At 31.6% G+C, this 15,912-nt stretch overlaps 1 non-coding gene across 1 annotated transcript; it reads left to right on the top strand.

Moving 5' to 3' along the window:
• Nucleotides 1-3,028: 3,028 nt before the first annotated feature.
• Nucleotides 3,029-3,100, top strand: Trnaw-cca. The gene has a single exon. It is a non-coding gene; the product is annotated as a tRNA-Trp (tRNA).
• Nucleotides 3,101-15,912: the final 12,812 nt, after the last annotated feature.

Raw genomic sequence — 15,912 nt, 5'->3', positions numbered from 1 at the left:
GGTTTTGAACCCGGGTCTGCAGCGCTCTCTGTCGTCCGATAATAGATCTCGATTCTCTACCTTTTCCGCCAATTAAATTACAGTACTGATTTTGAGTTAGAGATAAAAAAGCAGGGGCGGAGAATTTAATGCCTACCAATAATGGTACGTAGCTATTAATTTACATTGATTCTTTGAGGAACTTTATTGGTTACTTATTGAATAAAAAAGAACTAAGAAAAGTGTTAAATACTATTCTTATACAGGATGTGCCAGGCCAATGCCTTCTATTAAAAGATCAGCCTACGGGCGAGATTTATGACGTCACGCTAGTTAGATATAACGGATTAATAAATATGTTGTAGAATACATGGAAAACATAATTATTCCTCAGATTTTTGGTTTGTATTTTAAAAATGATATAGTTTAAATGAAATATACATAACATACAGTTAATAACTACAACATATATACCTATTTATAGTAATAAATACTTTTGCAAATAAACTATGAACCATACATATGCAGCAAATGTTTTACAATGTACAAATAATGTATAGGTACATAAGATAATGGGTAAAATGTAAATATATTTTAAATTTTGGGGTTTGAAAATCGATCTAATTTAACAAAAAACATTGAATATCTACTAATAGTGATGTATTATTATTTGCATTCACAAAATTTATATGTATATTTTGCAAGTATCAATGTTCGAAAAATTATATTTACAAATAATACAATATTATCTAAAAAAGGCGTCAGCGATGGCTATGAAATGAAGATCGCTGGCATTTTATATGTTAAATTATTCTAAAATTTTGATTTTCTTGGGATTTTTAGGTTCGGGAAAAACGCTGATTAAGTTTTCATTTGGGTTTTCATTATTTTTATTTGTTTTAAAAAAACGTTTCGGCTAACTATAGCCTTCACAGTGTTGTGTCATATGAGAAAAATAGTGTCGAATATAATCCAAAAATTACATATACAATATAATTCACACCTCATAGTGTTTACTGCAATTAATAAACTAATATAAACTTATCAAAAGATGACCACATATTTTTTAAAATTATTATTCTTAACACTAAAATTATCTACATTGACTATGGAGTACGCAGTAAACATTATGTGCGTGGTGTGCATATTTTATATGCAATTTTTGGATTATATTCGACACTATTTTTTCATATGACACAACACTGATGGAGGCTATAATGTTAGCCGAACCGTTTTTTTTAAACCAAATAAAAATAATGAAAAACCAAATGAAAAAATCAATCAGCGTTTTTCCCGAACCTAAATTCCAAGAAAATCAAAAAATTTAGAATATTTAGAATCAAGGTTCAAGAATATCAAATTTTCCAAGATTGTAAAATTCTAGTTAATTATTTTATGTGTACAGTTATTTAGGGAATGTCATCGATGTTCATTTCCAAGCCAACTAGACGCCGATTTTTTTCGATGATACGGTATAATTCTTACGTAAAATGTAAATAACATTAGACCAATTTTTAATTTTTTTAATTTTTTGTTTTCAAAGAAATATGAATTTCTTAGTATTTTTAGTAACACCTTTATTCTTAAAACTTAATTTTGTATTATGCAAATATACCAATTTTATTGTTATTTTATTCATATTGTATTCAGCCATCACTTAAATATTTGATATTAATTTGGTATTATAAATAATCAATACTATTCATTAAAAATTACTGAACAAATATATGTTATGCTTAACATACATTATATATTATCAAACAAAAACACATTCTTCTTTTAAACTGTATCAGTCTTGTTTTTACAAAAATCTTTTTAAAATTTGAACTCAAAATAATAATCTTTTTCATGATCTCTAATACACATATTCTTTATTTTTCCCTAGATCATAATACCTACTTACGTGTTTGAATCTATCGAAGCTGAACCAGCAACACTTGGAGTGGAGATTCCACAATATGAATAAAATAAACATAATTGTCCAGTTTTCATTAATACCATCATGGGAGAATATTATTTTTAAATTTATTAAAGATATTTTCAATAAAATTCTCTTGATTTATAACTCGTACCCACTTTTCTTGCTCTTCCGGACACTTTAGGCTGCCTAGTATAATAACTATCCTTAGTAACCATCCTTTCCACCAGGAACACAACAAAGATGAGGCATAGCACCAATAACACACTCCACTTAAGCTTTATTGATGAATTGTTAGAGTCTTAAAAACACACACAAAAATCACGATAAGTAAAAATGTATGGGCACTTTTAGGTTAAATCACTTGCACAACGTGTAATTTTTAAAATTTCTATTTTTTGGGCGAAACCGAGAGTGACCATATATCTGGTAGTAGTTTATGTCACTTCAACACCAAAATAATTAGTTTTTTGCACTACAATAATAAATAATACCAAAAATCAAAGAGTTAAAACCAAAAATCAACCGACAAAATATGAAACGGAATCTAACCCAATATCTAAGTATGTACAGCTGATGAAGTAAACAAAAGTCCGCCCGTAGGCTGATCTTTTAATAGAAGGCATTGGCCAGGCTGAGCGGATATTTTTTGCACATCATTGTTTCACAATGACATCTATCAATTAAAAATATTATCTAACACTTTTATCTATCTAACATCTATTATCAATCAATATTATCAATCACCAATAATATTATCTAACACTATATTATCTATAAATATCAAACACTCTATACCTACCTATAACGTTAACCGTTTTTGAGAAGAAAAAAAAATTAACATTTTTAGATGGAAAGTACAGCCTGTCAAAAAAGTTGTCTGGTCTAAATGTCAAATTTAGTGATGACATCTATCAATTAAAAATATTTTCAATATTGACAGCAATTCTTTTATTTTAAATGGGTACCCCCATTTTTTATTAGCTACTTGAATTTTCTGAATTTTATGAATTAAACTATGAAAGCTTTCTCTATTTTTAAAAAAGCAATCACTTTCTAAAAATTTCTAATTTTTTTGTAATAAAATTTTGCATTCCGCTTTTCTATCGGGTATAAAATATCATTTGCCAAGACTCCGTGGCGCAACGGTAGCGCGTCTGACTCCAGATCAGAAGGTTGCGTGTTCAAATCACGTCGGGGTCAAAAACTTTTTTATTTTCGGATTATGAAAATAAAATATATATCTATAAACATCTCCATCATAGTAAAAATTAAAAAGAAATTGAAGAAATAAAATCTTTAAATTATAATGCTAATTTAAAAACCGCTTATTAAATGTAAGGAGAGATAAATATACCGATCTGGGCATGATAATGCGTGGTCTGGATTTTAACATGTAAGACAGTAATGTCAACAACTTAATGGAAAATTAAATGTATTAAAAAGAGATAAAAAATGCGGTATTGCCGGATTTTTCATCAAAATTTCAAACCCCACAAGTACTCGTTTATGAAAAATGCTGCCTCTAGGGTTGGCACCTTATTTTTTATAAATATGTACTATTAGCATTGTGTACTATTATAATAGTTACTCATTTTACAACAGCTGCAATAGATTATACAGGGTCCGGCAATAGTGCGTCGGGCATCTGTAGCTCCTAGAATAAAAAAACTTGGGTATTTTGTTTAATTGTAAACCTAAAGTATGTACTAGGATGTATTTCAGGAAAACATTTTAACTTCTAAAGGGTGGCTCAAAGAAGTTTGAGTGGATCGAGATGACCTTTTTTTTAAATGGATATAATATACAGGGTGTGTATATTATTGCATTTTTGGCTTCCTTTCAGCTCACTTTACATAATCCTAAGATATGAATAAATATATTTTGATAGTTTCAAAGTTATTCATAAAAAAATAAAAAATATATATTTTTCAACCTTCATTAAAAAAATTATTACAAATACAAGAACTGTCCTGAAATCAAAACTATATTAGATATTTAATTTAGATGGCCTATACTTACTTTGCTGTATATATCGTAATCTTAAATCATACAGGATGTTCAAAATTCTACGCCAAATTTTCTAAAATATAATCTAATATTTCTTTGTTTTTTTTTTTAATGGAACACACCCTGTATATTATTTTTTTATTAGATGGAAAACTAAAAAATTAACATTTTTTGTATTTGAAGTATTTCAAAATTTTTAATGGTTTCGCAGATACCCACGCAGTATTATTTCATATTATTTTATATTTCATTCAACGGTAAAATACCAGAGAAAAATCATTGGATGGCTTTGATAAAAATTTACTATGGAAAATGCCATATAAATATAGAACCGCAAATATCTGCAAAACCGTTAAAAATTTTGAAATACTATAAATACAAAAAATGTTCATTTTTTAATTCTCCATCTATTGAAAAAATAATATATAGGGTGTTCCATTTAAAAAAAAAGCGAAGAAAAAATATTTTATATTTTAGAAAGTTTGGCATAACATTTTGAACATCTTGTATGATTTACGATTACCATATTTACAGCAAAGTAAGTACAGAACATCTAAAGTAAATACTTAATATAGTTTATATAGTTTTGATTTCAGGACAGTTCTTGTATTTTTAATAATATTTTTTTCAGAATGACCGAAAAATGTATATTTTTTATTTATTAATAGTTAGTTATAGTTTTTTATTTATTTATATTTATTTGGGTTTCTCTGAACCTATCGAAATATATTTACTCATATCTTAGGATTATGTAAAGTGATCTGAAAAGAAGCCAAAAATGCAAAAATATTCCGAGTATTCCATTTAAAAAAAATCATCCAGATCCACTCACACTTTTTTGAGCCACCCTATAGAAGTTAAAATATTTTCCTGAAATACACCTTAGAACTTTACTTTACATTTGCACTTGAACAGAATTTCCAATTTTTTTATTTTAGGAGCTAGAGATGCCCGACGGCGCACTATTGCCTGACCCTGTATTTACGGTGTTGTTGAGCTGATATTTTGCTGATATATACCTATTATCACAGATAACACATAATTATGTGTTATCTGTGCTATTATCTTCATTGCAATAGTAGGCAGGGGTGGATGGGCCATATGGGAAAACGGAAAAATTCCCGGAGGGGCCGGTGGAAGGATGTGCCGGTGGGCCGGTGCCGATCAGAGCACAAAAAAGATTGCATTAGCAAAAATTACATGGTTAATCTTCTAACTAAAGTGACGTAAGATCCTTAGTGACTCCATAACTAACTAATCAATTTGCATCGGTATAATTTACACCAATTTGTAAAATAACTATTGTAAAATGTCTTTCTCTGGGACACTTATAATTTTAATAATCATCTGTTGTATGTTCTGTTTGAAAATTATTATTATATACAAGGTGAGTCTATAAGCAGGGGCGGATACAGGAATTTATTTTAGGGGGGGGGGCCAAAATAAAAAGCTATGTAGAATATGCTTTTTAGGGCGCCCATTTTTAACCCAAAAACCTAATATTTTACACAATTTACAGATTTTAGAACCAAACCAAACCAAAACACTATATTATCTATAAATATCAAACACTCTATACCTATAACGTTAACCGTTTTTGAGAAAAAAAAATTTAACATTTTTAGATGAAAAATACAGCCTGTCAAAAAAGTTGTCTGGTCTAAATGTCAAATTTAGTGATGACATCTATCAATTAAAAATATTTTCAATATGGCGGCACTTCCGGAAATACCGGAAAGTGACAGCAATTCTCTTATTTTAAATGGGTACCCCCATTTTTTATTAGCTACTTGAATTTTCTGTAAAATTTTATGAATTTTATGAATTAAACTATGAAAGCTTTTCCTATTTTTAAAAAAGTAATCACTTTCTAAAAATTTCTAATTTTTTTGTAATAAAATTTTACATTCTGCTTTTCTATCGGGTATAAAATATTATTTTACACAATTTACAGATTTTAGGGGAGGCCCGGGCTCCATGCCCCCCCCCCCCCCATGTATCCGCCACTGTCTATAAGTGCAAATATTTTCAGGGCTGGTAGATCTCAGTAGAATAAACATAATATATTCTCTTTATCGAGTTTCAAATAAGTCCAATCGAGTTATTAAAGTTTGGAAATTAAAAAAAATAGATTTATTTTTTTTTAAAAAATGAGCCACCTCAATTTTTCGGTATTAGTGCCGTAATATCAGCGATTAAGAAACTATACCGTAGGAAAATTGGCGGTGAACAAGAAGTTCTAAAAAGTTTTCTAAAATATACAGGAAAATTTAAAAGGAAATGCTCGATTTTAACATCTTTTTTAGCAAAAAAAAACTCATAGACATGTTCCTGGGGTCGAAATATACCACCCCTGAAAATATTTGCACTTATTTAAGACTCACCCTGTAGAGTTTTACTCACTATTCTTTTATTAATAACTAATAAATATGACTGACTGGCAGCAAATCCCGGGCCGGTTTCCGCTTCCCCATCCACCCCTGATAGTAGGTATACAAGAAAGTTTTTAAAATAGTTTATTTTTTTCTACACACATTTTCCTACAAACGTAAAAGGAAGCCATACTGTATGACGCTTTTTATTTTGTCTCTCTGCCTGCCAACTGGTCATTTATATCTCTGTCGCATGCATTAAAATACAGACCAAGCAGCAAAAGCAGATGAAGTGACCAGGGCTATACAGGGTGAGTTAAAATAAGTGCAAATATTTTCAGGGCTGGTAGATCTTGATAAAAGAAACATATTTTCTCTTCACCGTTTTTCAAATAAGTCCAAAATAACGGAAATATTTTACTTTGAAAATTACACAAAAAATGATTTTTGGCTTACATTTTTAGAACCATTGGATCTTTACTGGGTTTTCTTTTTTCTAAATTTAATCTACTGCCTATGTTGCCATATTATGAAGATATTATGTTTTTTAACTAAAAATTATAAAAAATTCCAAATTTTTTTTTAAAAAATTCTAAATTCTCAAAATTTTTCTTTTCGCGAAAAAACCTCGTAGACGTGTTTCTGAGGTGGAAATATACTGCCCCTAAAAATATTTGCACTTATTTAAGACTCACCCTGTGTATACACAATACTCTCTACATTCTACTTATTTTGTACATTTTAAAAACGGTTGCAAGAATATCCTAAAAAGTGTTATAAAGAAGATAAAAATCCTTGTATAGTGTTTAAAATGACTGTCACGTCTTCTGCTAGACTCGTAGAACATCCTAAGCCTTGTTATCTAATACAGTACACCTTTTTCTTTTCTAAACTTTGTATCAAAGACGCTCTGGCTGTCTGTATGTCACAAACTTGATAAAAATATCGAAGCATGCTCAAGAAAAACAAAAACAAAAAGAAGAGTAGAGCTGACAATATCATAAACGATTTTATCGACTTCTTTTTTTAGAAATGTACATGTTGTATCGACATTTTGAAAGAATTGATATTAATAATAAATATTAATAAATATTAATAAAGAAACAACCTTAAACTTTTTTATGTAATTTAAGTTTTACGATATACAGGGTGGTCCGAACTGTATTCTGGAAACTTCGGCAGCATATTCTGCAGATAAAAATAAGTAAAAAAGTTCGTATAAATGTATGTCCTAAAATGCTTAGTTTTACAGATACAGGGTGTAGAAATTTCATTTTTATTTCGATTTTTTCCAAATAATTTCAATATTTGTATGAAAATTGGTGTCTGGGAGTTTTTTACATGAGAAATTTGATTTCGATGTCAATATGACTCCTATTTGTAGGGGGCGCCACCTACATGTGTTTTAACTGTTTTGAAGCCTAATAACTTTATGTACGTACCTATATAAAACTACTGATGGAAAAAATATGCATCTCTGTGACTTTTTACGTAAAAAATATCTTTTTGTAAAAATCGCCACGAGCAAACGTTCTCAAGATATTTAGAATGGAAATAGTCAATACCTGTCATTATGGACGAAAAATAAACACTTTGAGTAGATAGTTATTTTACTGAAATAATAAATTTGGGAAATTTTTATTTTTTTAAATTAATCATAAATTTTTCTGCAAAAAAATGATGATAAAACAGTTTCTGTTGAACTTTTGGCACAAAAACATTTCAAATTTATTATCTCAGTCTAATAACTATTTAGTCAACATGTTTAATTTATGTCAATGATGACAGGTATTGATAACTTCGATTCCAAATATCTCGAGAACCATTACTCGTAGCAAATTTTACCTAGGGACCTTTTTTTCGTAAAAAACGTCGTAAATGTATATTTTTTTACGCAGCAGTTTTATACAGGTACGGACGAAAAGTTATTACTATTCAAACCAGTTAAAAATATGCAGGTGGCGCCCTCTACTAGTAGGAGTCATATTGACATCAAAATCAAATTTCTCATGTCAAAAAACTCCCAGACACCAATTTTCATCCAAATATTGACGTTACTTAAAAAATTAGAAATTATTTGGAAAAAATCGAAATAAAAATGAAACTTCTACACCCTGTATCTCCGAAACTAAGCATTTTAGGACATATATTTATACGAACTTTTTTACTTATTTTTATCTGCAGAATATGCTGCCAAAGTTTCCGGAATACAGTTCGGACCACCCTGTATATTTTGTTCTAGTGGGCCGATTTTGATGATTTTTTAAACAATTTGTAGCTAAATTATTCGACCTTTTAGTGTCTCTTTCTAAATTAAAAATTAAAGTTGCCATCTGTCAATTATACGAAGGGAAACAAAATGTTGATATTTTGGTGAAAGTCTGCAACACCCTGTGGAGTACGTTAACAAAGCAAATAATTTAAAAATTACTTTATCATGGATGTATCTTCTTGTACCTCAGTAGTTTGTTTTTTGATTCATCTCAATAGCTTTCTTTTTTTGGAGATATTCGCTTTTGAAGAAGACAGTACATTTTTTCGTAATTTTTACATTAAACCAATGCCCTTGCTTTTGGTCCTAGTTAACAAACCTGTTAGTTATTTGTGTACCAAGGCTGTCAAGTTGATGACAAGTTGTGAGGACAAAAAAGATCATACGGCCGAGGTGCACACAAAATTTTTTTAAGCGAGTGCCTTCTGAAGTAGGTAACATTTTTTTACAATTTTGTTACTAAATAAAGACGAAACTGGAAGATTGAAATTCTTATTAGCCATGGTACAAAGAGAACAAGGTATGATCGATAGCGGCTCCAATTTCGTTAAATTTGCGCATACCACCTGTGACGTCATATGCCAAACAAAAAAATATCCATATTGTTCAATTGCCACTAATAAAAAAAGACCTAAAATAGGGAAGAATTAGGACATAACCCCAAAAGTTATGTCAAATCATGGAGCTTGACATTTGAAAAATTATTTTCACATTTAAATGTCATCTGTTTGACAATCTGAAACTGGCGCGTGGAGCTTGCCGACCAATGATGCCGTTTATCACCTGTGACGTAATGACCAACCTGCGCAATATCATACCTTGTATTCTTTGTATCATGCTTATTAGCCAAATGAAAAGTGTAGTATTAAGTAACAAAGATATGTACAGAATTATTTACATTATTATAAACAGAAGTTGGGTTATAAAGAAGTTAATTACTTAGGGCATCATTTGCTATTAATTTTTATGTTAAATTAAATAATAATATAATACAGGGTGGCCCATCGAAAACGTTCCGTAAGGCATAGCGGCCAGGGTATTTTTTTTTCAAAAAATCCAAAAACACGTCAATTTTGTTTGTGAGGGGGACAACTTTTGCCCCAAAAATGAATGCAAAATCTTCAACCCTCTAAGCGGGAGTGTCATCCCCTAACTTTTTTCAAATAAGAAGGGGGTCAAGTGACACTGCAATGAAAAGAGCTTTCTATTCTCTATATTTCCCCGCTTCGTTCTTGAAAATCGGTCGAGTCATTGGGAAAATATGAAGGATTGAAATTTAAAAAGTTTATTTAAACATTTATCAGAGTAAATGATAAGGATAAATTCCTTCGACCAATTTGCTGTTTTTTCTTATTATTTTTAGATGTTTACGCATTTTTTCACTTGCCACAAGGTTGAACGATCAGGTGCGATAGTTGCTAGATAGCTGTTCTGTGACTTGTGCGTTGAAGTTCTTCTCAATATCGTTAAACTGAACCACAATAGAATTTCCAAAAATACCAGCCCACACGTTCAATTTCTGAGGGTTTTGTGTGTGCACCTCGTGAAACCTTGGGGTTGTCCTCAGGGGTACAGACAACCCTGGGGTTGCCCTCAGTCCAGTACCGACAGTTGTGCAGATTAACTACACCGTTCAAAAAGAAAGTACACACATCCGAAAAACACACATTAAATAGGAAATTATTATCATTCGCCACTCGTTCACTCATAGTTTTACAAAATTGCAAGCGACGATCAAAATCGTCTTCGTTGAGTTCTTGTACCAACTGAATTTTGTACGGGTGGAAATTCTGTTTTTTTTTTAATATTCTTTGGACACTTGTACGATTCACGCCGGTCTCATTGGCTAATTTTCTTGTACTCAGCGTACTATCCATGGCAACTTGGCCCAATACGAATACCTCGCTTGATTTACTACAGGATTTTCCCTCTGCCTCTTTTTGTTCATAACGGAACCAGTTTCGCGAAATTTTGCTACTAACTCGCGAACAATTTTGCCATAAAGGTGTTTGTCAGGATAACGTTCAATGAATATGTGCGCCAGGGGTGGATGGGGAAGTGGAAACCGGCCCGGGAAAAACAGGCAACCGGCCCAAATCCACAAAAACAAAATGACCATAACGAAGAAACATATTTTATTTATTAATATATAAGTAAGGGTGTTTTTCGCTCGTGCGAAAAAGCCCTTTTGCCTCCGGTTTTTGAAAAAAAAAATTGTCTTGATCAAAATTTTCGTAGAGACCAATATTGGGTCAGACATCTGAATTTTTACTACACCGTGGCTCAGTTTTACAGGGTTCTACTGGTTTATTTCCATTATCGTTATTTATTTATATAGTATATTTCACGATTTTGAGAAAATTTAAGACTTCCTCATTCATTCAGTTCGGCTAACAAAATACATTTCTTTTAACTTTTCAGGTATATACTTTTTTACACATTGTAGAAAGAAATTCTCTCTTTTCTGCTACAGCAGCAGCCTCGTCGGCGTCGTGTATACGTGTTTTTAACTGAATGAACCGCGGTCGCCATTAAAACTGCAGCATATTTTAGGTTATTATATAGTTCTTATCACGAAACTTTTCCTTTATAGGTCCTTTCCTACATTTGGAATCTTGTATGATAATACCATAACTCAAACGAAAAAAACCCAGGCAATACCTAGGCAGTGGATATAAATGTGTTCTAATGTAATGATATGTTACAGTCTATAATAAGATTATTTGGATTTTTGAGACATATTAATATCTTATTATCTAATCTAGTTTAAACCTTATTTAACTCTTCTCTGCTGTCTCAGTAATTTTTAGCAAATTAATTTTAGCAACATTTTAAACAACAATTTGGCTATTAGTTCTCAGACTTGGCTTTTAGTCCGTCCCCAATTCAAACCAAACATAGATGTGTTTTCTCCGTCAACCGCAGAGTTCGCGTCAAATTCGTCTACCTTTTTACAAAGAGGAGCTCGAAAAATATTGCACCGAGGCCCCCAGTTGTCAATCTACGTTCTACGTTACCGTATTCTTAGTATAGATTTAGATCGAGACTATTTAAATTTACCTAATGCTATTCATTCTTTTTTCTGCTGCCAGTCAGTCATATTTATTAGTTATTAATAAAAGAATAGTGAGTAAAACTATACAGGGTGAGAGAGCACTACAGTAAGTGCAAATATTTTCAGGGGTGGTATATTTCGACCTCGGGAACACGTCTATGAGGTTTTTTTGCAACAAAATATGTTAAAAATCGAGCATTTTCTTTTAAATTTTCCTGTATATTTTCGAAAACTTTTTAGAACTTCCTGTTCAGCGCAAATTTTCCTACGGTATAGTTTCTTAATCTCTGATATTACGGTACTAAAAGAGATGCAAATACCGAAAAATTGAGGTGGCTCAAATTTTTTCAAAAATAAATCTATTTTTTTAAATTTCCAAACTGTAATAATTCGATTGGACTTATTTGAAACTCGGTAAATAGTAAATAGAATATATTATGTTTATTTTATTGAGATCTACCAGCCCTGAAAAATATTTGCACTTATACTCACCTTGTATAATAAAAATTTTCAAACCCAACAAACAACAGATTATTATAAAAATTATAAGTGTACTAGAGAAAGACATTTTACAATAGTTATTTTACAAATTGGTGCTTATGTTTAAAAGCAACTGACGATATACTGATGCAAATTGATTAGTTAGTTATGAGTCACTAAGGATCTTACGTCACTTTAGTTAGAAGACTAACCATTTAATTTTTGCTAATCCAATCTTTTTTTGAGCTCTAATCGGGACCGGCCCACCGGCCCATTTCTCCACCGACCCACTGGGAATTTTCCCGTTTTCCCATATGGCCCATCCACCCCTGATGTGCGCAACCCGATACATTCATTATTTTTAAAATAGAGTTCGATTATTTCCGCTTTTTCTGCAAGTGAGTACACCATGATTGTTAAAAAAGTTTAACGATATTGAGAAGAACTTCAACGCACAAGTCACAGAACAGCTATCTAGCAACTACCGCACCTGATCTTTCAACCTTGTGGCAAGTGAAAAAATGCGCAAACATCTAGAAATAATAAGAAAAAACAGCAAATTGGTCGAAGAAATTTATCCTTATCATTTATTCTGATAAATGTTTGAATAGGTACTTTTCAAATTTCAACCCTTCATATTTTCTCAATGACTCGACCGATTTTCAAAAACGAAGCGGGGAAATAGAGAATAGAAAGATCTTTTCATTGCGGTGCCACTTGACCCCCCTTCCCATTTGAAAAAAGTTGGGGGATGACACCCCCGCTTAGAGGATTGAATATTTTGCAATCATTTTTGGGGCAAAAGTTGCCCCCCTCACAAACAAAATTGACGTGTTTTTGAATTTTCTGAAAAAAAATACTCTTGCCGTTATGCCTTGCGGAACGTTTTCGATGGGCCACCCTGTATAATAATTTGTTATAATAATATATTATAATAATTTTATAATTTGACAATTTTAATATCGGACGTGGAAATAACTCAAATAAGTAAATCAAATGTGTCTAGTAGGCTGCTCTCATAATGACTTTGTTTGCAAAAGCGGCCGTAAAGTAAAAGATCGGCCGTAAAGTAAAAAAGCGGCCAAAAAAGATACACTTTATTTGTACTTTAGGGACGTTAATAGATCCGTAAAACTTCATTTTTTGTTACACTCGCTTAAAAAATAGTATTTGTGATTTATGTAATGTCACTGTCTTTGAAAAATCATATTATATTATTGTCTGTTAAGGAGGGTCCATATTTAGTAACATGTTATATAACATTGCTATTTAACAAGCTACATATCACATGCTAAAAAACCGGGAGCCGTCCACATTATAGTTTTCGTAATCGTGAATCGTTTTGGCGAGAAAGAGGTTCTGCTAGCAGCAGCGGCGTGCGTAATTATTTTTGAAGAAAGAGAAAGATAGTCGAGAAAAAAAGCGGTTTTGAGTCCGCCATAGCCTACAAAATAGATCTATAATCTATATATAGTTGAACTCAATTAGCTTACCTTTTCAATACCTGCCTCGGCTGTTTCTGGTGGTGTGTTTCTGTCTTTTAAAAACATTAATAACTTAAAAGCTAACCCATTTTGAATAATCCACTTCGTCTAAACCAGTACCTGATTTGCATTTCTTTTGTTCCCTCTGGAACTGCCCTATTAGATAACGCATTTATTTCTCAACTTTTTCTCTTTCCAAATACATACTTTTTGCAATTTTTAACCATGCATCATGCTTTTTTTTATTTCAATTTAAATGAGGGACCATTGACCATGATATCCCATAGGCATCATTTATTGGCAGGAATTTGACAAGCCTCAAAAATCTAAAGGTGAGTTCAAACGCATTGGCGTCCGTTTGTCGTTAATCGTCCCGTCAAACCAATAAAATTGAAATATATGATCTGTCATTTTTTAAATAAACCAATAAAACTGGTTAAAAACAACAAGAGCATGACGGATTTATATTTAAACCCATCCATAGTTAACTTAAAAAATATTAGAAACTTTTTTTAGTAAAATAAATAGATTGGTATGGGACGTCATCTGCTTTTCTTCTGTCATCGTCTGTCGAAATCTTACCTGAGAAAAAAAAACAGAGTATAGTTTATGTTAGCCCATCATCAACACATGTTTAAAACTGCAGTTTAAAAAATCATCTGTTGATGATGCTAACATGGTTAGCGAAACGCGCGCGTCCATTGCAAAAGTAAAGTGTTTTGGTGTATTGTGATGAATTAGTGTTTTATTTTTCCATTCGAATATATCATATCCTATTTCATAGTTCTATATATTACTATATATTTAATTGATATTTGCTATCATATAATAGAAAATGGGATATAAATAGACGCTGAATAGGTAAAGAAAGGCGCGGAAATTGTGGAAACGGTTTCGTTTAAAACACAGCCTCGCAAAGGCGTGGGAAAAACCAAACTTCGTGTCTATAATTAATAGCCGAAGTTTCGATGGGGTTTTGGCCGAATATAATTTACGGCCCTAGCCGAGACCTGACCATTGTTTGAGTTGAGGGGAATGGGTGCAGTGGGTCGATATCCTCAAAATAGCAGAACAAAGATCTAAAATACGATGTATTTTCATAAAGTACAGGGTGTTTTAAATTCGAACCTCATCATTGGGATCTCGGAAACTAGAAAAGATACTGTAGCATGTTTTTTAAACTATGCTACCTTTTTAATAATAGCCTTACCTATTTTAATTATTATTATTAAATCATTAATTGTTTATAATTTTCTTTGAACTAATAACTATAAGGCTTAAATATGTCTTTATATTATTTATAGTTATTTAACAGCACCAGGTGAGCTCCGCAATATCGACAGTTTCTTTTCAATTTACCTTTCTAATACTTTTCCTCAAAATACCTGTTTACTTGGTCAGTAGAGCAACGGTGCTAACTTCTGTTTTCTGATGTCATTTCTGGAGTGTCAAAATCTTTGGAGGTTAACTTTGGGCGATCATGTAGTATTGTAGCTGCTTGTGTAGTATCGATTTTTTGATCAAAGTCGAGTTGGAAGGCGTTTTAATATCAAAGTTGCATCAAAGTCAATAGGCTGGCTTCCAACTTACTTGGATGCTACGAAGCCGTCCAAGTCATCTTTCATAAAACATTTGATACCATCTAAACAGCGTAGAAGTGAGATGCGCGCAACATCTATACAGGGTGCTATAAATTCGAGGTACGAGCATTGGTATCTCGGTAACCGTAATAAATACGAAGATAGTTAAATTGGGACAAAGTTGCGTATTGAGATGTTCACCAAGATGCCATCAAAAAGGTTTTAAAACTTTCAAGGATTGCTGAGTTTTTTTAAAAAAAGAAATACGGATTTTTTTGAAAATCAATTTTATTTTTTCCTGTCCTTAGTTTTTAGAAAATCAAAAAACTCTAAAGCGTCTATTTATATCCCAGTTTTTACCAAAAAACTCAGCAATCCTTGAAATTTTTAAAAGTTTTTTGATGACATCTTGGTGAACATCCCAAAGCGCCACTTTGCCCCAATTTAACCATGTTCGTATCTATTACGGTTACCGAGATACTAATGCTCGTACCTCGAATTTGTAGCACCCTGTATAGATATATTTATATGGCAGCATCTGACTGACTTGATCCAAGGCTTTAAGACATTCCCGTGTCTAAGTGGTTGTGCAGTTAATGTACCTTGATACTCATATTATATTGAATATTTTTAAAGCTCATTAACAAGTCTAGAACTAAATCCTCGTAATTTTCCGCCTTCTTATTTCCTAAGAAATTTTTGACAATGACAAAAAGAATAAAACAATGTGATAAAATATTTTTTTTCTAATTTTGACAATTA

This window comes from Sitophilus oryzae, unplaced genomic scaffold (assembly GCF_002938485.1).
Source record: "Sitophilus oryzae breed Bouriz unplaced genomic scaffold, Soryzae_2.0 scaffold_1396_pilon_pilon, whole genome shotgun sequence".
NCBI lineage: Eukaryota > Metazoa > Arthropoda > Insecta > Coleoptera > Curculionidae > Sitophilus > Sitophilus oryzae.
Note: the sequence above shows the minus strand (reverse complement) of the source record. Positions and strands in the feature narration are given on the sequence as shown.